Source organism: Rhinolophus ferrumequinum, assembly GCF_004115265.2.
Source record: "Rhinolophus ferrumequinum isolate MPI-CBG mRhiFer1 chromosome 15 unlocalized genomic scaffold, mRhiFer1_v1.p scaffold_54_arrow_ctg1_1, whole genome shotgun sequence".
In the NCBI taxonomy this organism is placed as follows: Eukaryota; Metazoa; Chordata; class Mammalia; order Chiroptera; family Rhinolophidae; genus Rhinolophus; species Rhinolophus ferrumequinum.
This window is the reverse complement of record NW_022680357.1, coordinates 18,918,575-18,928,149: the sequence shown is the minus strand read 5'-3', so window position 1 is coordinate 18,928,149 and position 9,575 is coordinate 18,918,575. Positions and strand designations below refer to the sequence as shown.

The 9,575-nt window shown below is 57.1% G+C and overlaps 1 long non-coding RNA gene across 1 annotated transcript; it reads right to left on the bottom strand.

Annotated features, from left to right (window-relative positions):
* Positions 1-263: 263 nt before the first annotated feature.
* On the bottom strand, positions 264-8,359 carry LOC117019809 (uncharacterized). The gene is made up of 3 exons (XR_004422569.1): positions 8,207-8,359; positions 3,131-3,380; positions 264-537 (listed from the first exon to the last, which is right to left on the bottom strand). It is a non-coding gene; the product is annotated as an uncharacterized LOC117019809 (long non-coding RNA).
* Positions 8,360-9,575: the final 1,216 nt, after the last annotated feature.

The window sequence follows — 9,575 nt, the reverse complement described above, 5'->3', positions numbered from 1 at the left end:
CACACACGTGCACACACACAGCCAGAGGCGAGTGTGGCTCTTAGCCAATCACGTGTGAAATGTCAGCCAGGCCTTCCTGTGAGTGTTCAGAAAAAGGCTGGGGAGCCCTTGAGACGCTGTTGGGGGCCTGTTTTCTGTAAAAAGTGCTGCCAGCACGTCTGGCACATTAGCTCCCCCGCCCCCCCAGACAACGGAGGAGACTCCTGGCTGCAGAGGGAGGAAGCACCGGCTGCCCGTTGGGTATGTGGGTAATGCACCTGCGGGCCTATTGCGTTTGGGGCACCAGCTTGGCTTCGCCGCAGGCCACCCAGCTGGTGCCAGACTCTCCTGGCCCCGTCTCCCTGTGCACAGGGCTAAGGGGCAGCCTTCGTTCTTTTCCGATGCTGAGACGCCTGCCTGCATACCCCAGCGTCCCCACATTTGGTGGCACCAGCGCTGCACGTAACGGGCTCACAGCTGTGTGAACTGTGCCCTGCTGACCCAGCTCATCCTGCAGCTGCCCCATCACGTGGGCTGTTATTAGAAATCCTTTTGCACCTGAAGAAACCAAAGCACAGACCGGTTCCCTACCTTTGCCCACTACACACAGGCTGTAAATGGCAACCCACCCTGCCTGGCTTGGGGTGGGGGGTAGGGGTCTCCTCCCACTACGTGGGGAATGGAGATGCATCGCCCGTGAATGACGCGCCTACTGGCATTTCTGGCAGGTTCGGTAAGAGGGGCACCTGTGGACACGTAGGTGCAGCTAAATCGGCCGTGGGAGCAGCGAATGGTCTCCCTCCTGAGCCGCTTCTTGTCTCTTGCCCTAGCACAGCTCCAGAGACATCCCTGCACCTCCGTGCGTGCCTGTCGGCGCCCCCTAACTGCCTGTTTCCTAATCCTGGCATTTCCGCCCCGTCGCCAGACGCTGGGTTGTTAGCGAGTAGTGTTGCTTTGGGAGCGGAGGATGGAGTGCCCTCCTCCCCATGAATGTTTCAGCCTCACCTGGACGCTGAGAGCAGGGCAAGGGCCTGTGTTCTACTGATCAGGGGCCCACTTTGTATCCCTGCACCGTGTGGGGAGCCCAGCCCGACCCTCCGTGAATCGGATTCACAGACCCAGCCCTGAGGTGGGAGGGCCTGAGGGTCCCCCTGCCCGACATTTCATTCCTGTCAAAGAGAACTATCAATAGTTGGAGCTATTTTTCCAAGCAAATTTTACGTACAATCAATACAAGCAATGTCCTTCAGGTGATGGGTGCCTTGCTCAGCTGCAGGTACCATCCTCCCCGTTGGGCCCGAAGCCCCCCAGGTACCGCCCTGGAGCTCTGCCCAGACCACACAGTGGACAGTGGCTTCCCATCACACAGCTTCAGCTTGCAGCTGCCAGCACCATGACGACCCCTGGTTCTGCTAATACAGCCTCCCCTTAACCAGCTCTGTCCCCATTCTTGGCCCCATGTTCGCTAGGGACATGGGGGTCCTTTTACACTAACTGCCCACGTCACACACCTGTTTATAACTCCCTTTCCGGCCATTTCTCACTGACCTGGGGATGAAGGCCAGTCTCCTCCTCATGTGAGGGGCTGCCCTTTTGTCAGCCGTCCTGCATTCAGCTGGACGAGACCTTGAGCTGGACCTTTAATGCACCATGCTGGCTGTGCTTCGGGGCTTTGTTCCAGTCAGCGCTCGGCCATGGCACCCACCACACGCCCAGTCCCGGCACCACGACGCCCTTCAGCTCCTCTGTCCCAGCAGGAGCCTGGCTCTCTGCTCCCAGGGCCCTGTGGGCCGTCTCAGGCCCCTGGGCACCGGCCTTATTTCTTTGTCTGCTGCCCTCGCCAACTGTAGTCTCTCGGGCTGGGACCATGCCCCTTGGTCCTGTGTGTATGCCCTACACCTAAGGCTCCGTGCAGACGGCACTGAGCAGGGGCCTGCTGACCCATGACGGCGGGCACGCTCCCTGACCATCCAGTGGGTTCTAGTCCCGCTCCATCTTCCCGCAGTGCCTAAGCCAGCTTGCCCACTGCTCTTGACCCCTCTGTCTGCAGACCTCACCTGTAGGTGCCACCGCTGCCTTTCCTCCCGGCCCCGGCTTCCAGCTGTGCCCCGTGGCTCTTTCCGTGTGTGAACACGGCCCAGCTCCACGAGCGCGGGCCCGTCTGTCTGGCCCACTGGGTTCTCACTAGTCCCTCGATAGACATGTGTGGAGCCAGCGGCACAACCAGCCCCGTGATCCTGGGAGAGTGCGGGTCCCCACGCTGTGCCCACGGGCGCCTGAGCTGGTCGCTGCCCAACGGGAATGAGCAGTGTGCCTGGCGGCCCTGGGCCACTCGTGGAAGTGCAGTCTGGGCTGACGCTTTTCTAGGGCATAATTGCTTGTCTTGGACACTCTTCTGATGCCATTTAGTCCTGGCGCTGAGTGCCTGGGCCTGGGCAAGCGTCGCTCCTGCCTTCACTGCTGTGTCCCTCTCAGGCCGCTCAAGGAGCCCCACTTCCTGCCCAAGGAGCAATCACAGCTCTCAGGAGAGCTTGTCGCGGGGCTAGACACTGCCAAGCCTCTGATACTGGCTCCGCTAACCGCAGGCTCGGGGATGGGAATGAAACCCAAGCTGTCCCTTTAGAAGGCTCTTGCCAGCTTCAGGAAGCTGCTGCCTGGGCATTTGGTGACAAGGCACATCTTTGCCAAGTGGCTCCAAATAGCCCAGGAAAAGCTGCCACCGCTGCTACAGATTGGGGGTCCTCGTCTTAAAAACTCCCTAGTGCCCACTTACCATCAAGGCCGTTTTATGAAGCGATAACATCATGCAACAAAGCTAAAGGTATCATTTTTAAAAGCAGCAAAAAAGTATAATGCATGCATCAACTTTAGATAAAAAATTAGAGAAAACTGATGAACTAATACATACCTAGAAGGTAAGTAAGCAAGTTCACTTTAAGATGCTTAAATGGAGTAAAAACATGTCACAGGAGGGGGAGCCCTAAGAGGTCGTCAGGAGGAAGTCTCATGGGACACGAGGGACGTGACTTTGGTGGAGGACAGGCCTGGGCCCTGAGCACAACCTGACTGCTTTCCAGGGGACCCCACACCCCGGGTCCTGGCCGAGTCCGTCTGCCCATCTGTACAGTGGGGCTGGACTGAGTGCACTTACGTTGTTTTGCACGTCACTGTTAGTCCATCTCACGCGTCCTCTCAGAAGTTCACTGTCCCATCTCAGCTCAGGGATGGGTGCAGCTCAGGATGGTGAGAGCCGGAAGAAGGGCTGCCCAGGTTGCCAGCCCTCCACCCTCCCTGCTCGCAGCCGCTGCGGCCTTCCTGCCAACGGGCCTGTTCTCCGCCCGCTGGCGTGTGTTTGGCCAGTTGGTTGAAGTCGTGAGGCTCCTGCTCGCGGGAGAACACACCTGCGGGAGGGGGACACACATGGGGAACAGAGCTGAGCCACCCCAGACAGGTGACCTAGGCTACCCAAGGTCACAGAGCCACCAAAGGGCCCCAACGACCCCAAATGCATTAAGAGTAAGTGCGATTTTCTACGTTACTGAGGCTTCCTGGTGCTCAGCCCTCTCGTGGGCGGAGATGACTGACAGCCCGTGGCCGCACTGGGCCGGTCGGAGTTGGGAGGACACTGTCCCTGCAGCATGTGGCACAGGGCATGTGCTTGTATTCTGATAACAAGACACAAGGCCAGAGCAGTGGACGGTCCCACTGCCAGCCTAGGGGGGACTCCCGAGACCGCCACCAATGCAGAAGAACCTGCATTTGAAATGGCCTTTGGAGCCCGGATCCGGCCTCTTGCTCCCCATTCTGGATCATCTGGAAGCAAATCCCCGACCTGACACACTTTCCTCTGTAAACAGTTCAGTCTGACTTTATGAAACATAAGGTGTCTTTTAAAACTGTAGTCACGAGGCCACTGTCATACCGACAATAACGAACCCTTTCTGAACATCACCTGATGCAGGCTCAGTGTTCAAATCCCTCCATTCCGCCCCCGCGCCTGTGTCTGTGGGGTGCTGTCCTCGAGCTGGGATTCAGACGGTGTTTGGCTGATAATTGTTTTGAGTCCCTGGGTTTCCTCTTCCTGTGTTTGGTTCTGTTCCTTGTTCTCCCCGGTGTAATGTACTGAGAAAAATCTGGGCCATCTCTCTTGTATTTTCCCACATTCTGGACTTGGCCGCACAGCTCCTCCTCCGTTCCTTGTCTGTTCCTCCAGGTTGGGCTGCAGACTTCCTGTCATCTTTTGTCCTGACCGTGGAGCTAAGCTGCTGGCTTTCAATGTGGCCTTTGTCTGCTCAGCTGGATAGGACGTTACACATGTCCTTTCAATCTTGTTTACATGTTTTATTTGCTTTGAAAGCGCTTATTGTTATCATGATTTACAGGGACGGTGAATAACCAGGAACTCCAGAACAAGAATGAACGGGAGACCTACTCGTCACTGTATATCCTTGTGTATTTTTAAAATTTGGGGCCATATAACTCCTTTTTGAAGTGCACATATGAGCGTGAGCCAGGCGTTTCAGCTGTTTCTGGGGCAGGGACGTCCTGTGATGCACGAGTGCGTCTCAGGCCCCAGCACCGGCTGGAAATGCAGCTCAGACCGACCGACCAGTGACGGGTTACTGTCTGGCCATGAGCGGGCTCTTCGTTTCCCCAGGCCTCAGGCTCTTCGTTCTGACGTGGACCCTGGGCTCGCTGGAAGGACTACCCGACACAGCGGCTGCCAATGTGGCTTCTTGCTTAGCCCAGCGCCTGACACGACTGACGCCTCCATAAACAGGGCGCTGAGGAAATAGTTCTGTGTTCCTGCTGAACCCAACGGGCAGGTCCTGTGCAAAATACAGTAGAAAAATAGATGCCACAGTGTCCACGCCACCTGCATCAGTGCTGCTGAAGTTAGTCTGTCTCCACTGGTTCTGACTGTAACACCGTCAGACCGGCCAGAGCAGTGAGCTCAGCGCCTGTTCCCTTACGCTGGCCTTCCCGTCCCATCTGGCGACTATTGACAGCCATTTAGAAATCATGTTTACTTTCTATGCAGTCGCGTTTTCAGAAACAGAGAACAAGGAGGGGTGTCTGGTGAGCAGGAAATTGTATTAAGTGATGATTTAATGTCACTCATACATCGCACGCGGGATTGCCCCAATCAATAGGTGTCCACATCGACGTTTCATCTGCTTCTAGCCCGTCGCCAGCGTATTTAAGTAGCTCGTGCTTTGGAAACTGCACAGAAGGCAACAGGCGATGAACATTCTGGAGCTAAAGACAGAAGTGATCGTCCTGCTTCCCGGCTCTTATGAGTGAGAACGGCGGGAAAACGCCGGTCGTGCCAGAGCTCAGAACGGGTGAGCTGCAGGCAAGGGAACTCTGGAAGGAACGCTCGCCTGGGGCTCATCCTCACGCACACGCGCGTTTGTCGTGGGGAGATCTCAGGCCCACCCTGCGGCAGGTGGCTGCTGTCCGTGCTCTGCACACGAGGAAATAAAGCTGGTTTCGGGGTGGTCAGAGGCTTGCTTGGTGTTCGCGCTGGTCACTGCTCTGCCTGTCAGTGTCACTGACCTTGACACCTGCAAGGTTCCCTCCTTTCCCCTTCGCCCCAGGGGCCACGGGAGTCAGGAGTACTGTGCTGGCCACTCTGTCGGCTGGGTGACGTGACAGGCAGAACACGGGCCTCCCACACTGCTTACGTCACAGTCCCTGGGACCTGTGAACACGTTAGGTCACATGGCAAAAGGTAAAAAACTGAAAACGTAACTCAGGTTGCTAATCAGCTGCCTGAGATGGGAGACGAGCCGGCGTTTTCCACGTGAGCCTATTGTGGTTACAAGGTTCTCGTTAAGTGGAAGAGGGTGTAGCACGGGACGGAGGAGGGGCCACGAGCCCAGGAGTGCGGCCTCCTGTGCAGGACAAAGCCAGGGACAGGCTGTCCCCGGAGTCCCCAGCAGGCACCAGCCCTGCACACACAGGTGCAGCCCAGTGAGGCCACGTCACGACTGCAGTGAATAACTGTGCAGTGGCTGAAGTCGCTATGTTTTGGTCATCTGTGGTGGCAGGCGTGGCAGCCTCCTACAGGCACTGCCGAGTCCCCGTCACACAGCCCGCCCTTCTCTCTGAAGGAGACAGTTCCAATCCGACTGGGAACTCGTGTGGGACAGTGGCTGGGCCAGTAGTAAGATGCAGTAACGCACGGTCCTTTCTGCTTTCCACTCACTGAATGCAGGCCTGAAGCTGCAGTCCTGCCTGGGAGAAGGTCCGCCCAGCGTTCTGCACACGTGCACTCACGCCCCTCAGGTCTGCCGTCCCGTGTGGACGGCCAGCTGCTGCGTCGTCCAGCTGGAGGCAGACGGAGGGGCCTGAGCTGCACGCTCCAGCCAGCTCACCCACATGCTCCCCTGACACTGGGTTCACGTCCAAGTTGCACTGAACAGTGAATACACCTGGACTTCCTACTTAGCCTTGTGTTCGCCTCCCCATGGGGAGAGATCAGGGGAGGTGTTGAGGCATCTGCCGCAAAACTGCTGGAATTCCACGGATTCCACTGAAGTCTGAGACGAGCCCACCATCCTTTGTGGGAGTTGAGGAATCGAACCGGCAACCTTGTGGTCGAGAGCCCAATGGCCCATGTGGGAATCGAACTGGCAGCCTTCGGAGTTAGGAGCACGGAGCTCCAACCGCCTGAGCCACCGGGCCGGCCCCCAAAATACATTTTTTTATAGATTTGTATTGGACTATAGCTAACATACAATATTATATTAGTTTCAGGTATACACCATAGTTATTCAACATTTATATGCCTAAGGAAATGATCACCATGATAAGTTCAGCAACCATCTGACACTGTATCACGGTATCACAATACTACTGACTATATTCCCTATACTGTGCATTACGTCCCCAAGATTTAATTGTTTTATACCTGCGCCCCTTCCTTCCCGGCCCCCAGCTCATGGAGGGGCCGCCGAGTGTCAGGGCTTCCCCTGCCCTCAGGCCACTCGTGCCTTCCCGGGGACCCTGTGGGCTTGACTTTGCCCAGGGGCTGATAGACAATGGAACACGGAGGGGAAGCCGGGAGAGGAGAGGACGGCGAGGCGACCGCACTGATTTTAAGGACGGCCCAGTGGATCAGGGAACACGTTCCCACCAGGCTGGGTGGCTTTCAAACGACCACATATGCAGGCACATATGCTTCACTGCGCTTCCCATTTTTTACGCATTGAAGACAAGTCCCTCCACCAGCCGAAAGATGACGACTCGCTGAAGCTCGGAGGGTGGTCCGCACATTTAGCACGTTTCAATTAAGGTCATTACTTTTTAGACTTAATGCTACCTTGTTTCCCCGAAAATAAGACCTAGCCAGACCATCATCAGCTCTAGTGCGTCTTTGGGAGCAAAAATTAACATAAGACCCGGTCTTACAGTAAAAGAAGACTGGATATTATATAATATAGTGTAAGAACTGGTCTTCTTTTACTGTAAGACCGGGTCTTATGTTAATTTTTGCTCCCAAAGACGCACTAGAGCTGATGATGGTCTGGCTAGGTCTTATTTTCGGGGAAACGATACTGCCCAGTTAAAAGACGACAGTGGAGTGTGAACAACTTTTATATGCACTGGGACCAAACATTTCGTGTGACTCGCTTTACTAAGACACTGGCTTATTCGCGACAGTCTCTCTGGGGTCCCAGGTGCTGTGGCTCAGGCTCAGCTAGGCCTCTGGCTTTGGGGTTCTTACAAGACTGTCATCAAGGAGCGGCTGGGGCTGCAGCCAGCATGACGGGTCCTGCTCCAAGTTCCCAGGTGTGTGTGGCTTGGCCAGGGCTCAGTCCCTCCAAGCTTCTGGGATGAGGCCTCAGCCCCGCTGCCCGTCAGCTCCCAGCCCCCTGCCGCCTGGGTATCTCGACCGGGCAGCTCGGAACACAGCAGGCTGGCTCACCAAATGCAGCCAAGAAGCACCAGGCTCACCACACCGTCACAGTCCTGGACTTCCTCACCTCGGCAGTGACATGCCATCGTTTTTGTAGAAGCAAGTTGCTGGGTACAGTGGCACTTGGGTGGGCAGGGGCCATGGGGCCAGGCTGCAAGGTGTCTGCCGCCCTGCCACACCCAGCGTACCAGCCAGAGCAGCAGGCCCCTGAGGACATGTAAGACGGACGGGATGTGGACGTACAGACGAGTGTAGACATACAGACACAGACGATGCACAGACAGACCAGACACACGGGCTTACCACGCGGGCCTGGCTCACGTCAGAAGTCGCACTGTGTGCCCTCCGCAGTGGGAGGCCCAGGGGCCAGTGGTGTGCAAGTCGAGTCTGAAAGCCCGAGAACCAGGGGCTGCTGTGCAGATCTCATCCACGGCAGGAGGATGAGACGGGAGGTCCCAGCTCACTGAAGGAGACAGAAAAACAGGCGCAAATCCTCCTCCCTCTGCCTTTTGTTCTCTTCAGGCCTCAGTGGATTGTGAGCGGCCCACCCTCCCAGGGGAGCCCCCGATTTAAATGCTAATCTCTAGAAACACCCTCACAGATGGGCCCAGAAATAACAGTCTGGGCACCCCGTGGTCAGTCAAGCTGACACGTACAATTAACTGTCACACTCGGCTTCCCGGACGGGGGTCCAGGTGACAGTGACACGTCTTGTGATCTTCATAGACTTGGCAGGACAGTAACTTCCATCACCAGCTGTTCAAATCTCACATGTCCTTCACGAGCCAACTACCGCGTTTCCTCTAGAAGCTTCCCGGCTCCTCTGCCCTGGAGACCGCCCAGCCCCAGCCCCAGCCCCAGCCCCAGCCCCAGCCCCAGCCCCAGCCCCAGCCTCTGACTCCGTGTGCCCTGGGAAGCTTGCTGACTGCCCGTCACCCTAGCGGAAACAGTGCCACATGCCCACAAAGCTCAGTGCCCGGCCCGCAGGCCGGGTCGTGACAGCACACGTCACAGTCTAAACTGTGTACTGCCCCTGCCCCAGAGCCTGGCGCCTGGTTAGCACCCAACGCCATGTTTTTACTGAATGGACGAGTGGATGTACCCAGTGTGACATCATGGGCACCCTCGTGTTCCTGGGCGCTCGCTCCAGGCCCCCATCCCCCTGGGCTCCTGGCTCGGCCCCTTGGTCATGGAGCACCCTCTGTTCCTCCTCAGGTGGCCCTGCCGCTGGCTGCAGGGCTGAGGTCTGTGATGCAGGTGGTCCCATCACTGCGGGGACACGCCCTGTCCCCCACAGTTGTCGGGAGGGTTTGCGGGGCTGGATGTGTCCTCGGAGACGCCAGTGTCTTCCCTCGGCACAGGTCCCGACCCCGCAGGCCCCACGTGTCGCGAGGCGGCCCTGAGTGTGCACCTATAACCTGCTGCTCGCGGGAGTCGGGGGCGGAGAAGCTGCGGCCTGGTTTGCTTGGGCGGCGGAAATGTCTGAGCCGCCTTGGGAACGAGCCTTTTTCCCATTCATGGTTCTTCGCAGCTGACATATGGTGGCGGGAGCCGAGGAAATAGGCCCATCCTGTGTCCCCAAAGAATTGAGCCATCTTTTTCCTGGTTGCTGCCTGCCACCCCTGCTGAAAGGTTAATCTGGCTCCTCTCAACGAGCGCATTCATCACCAGG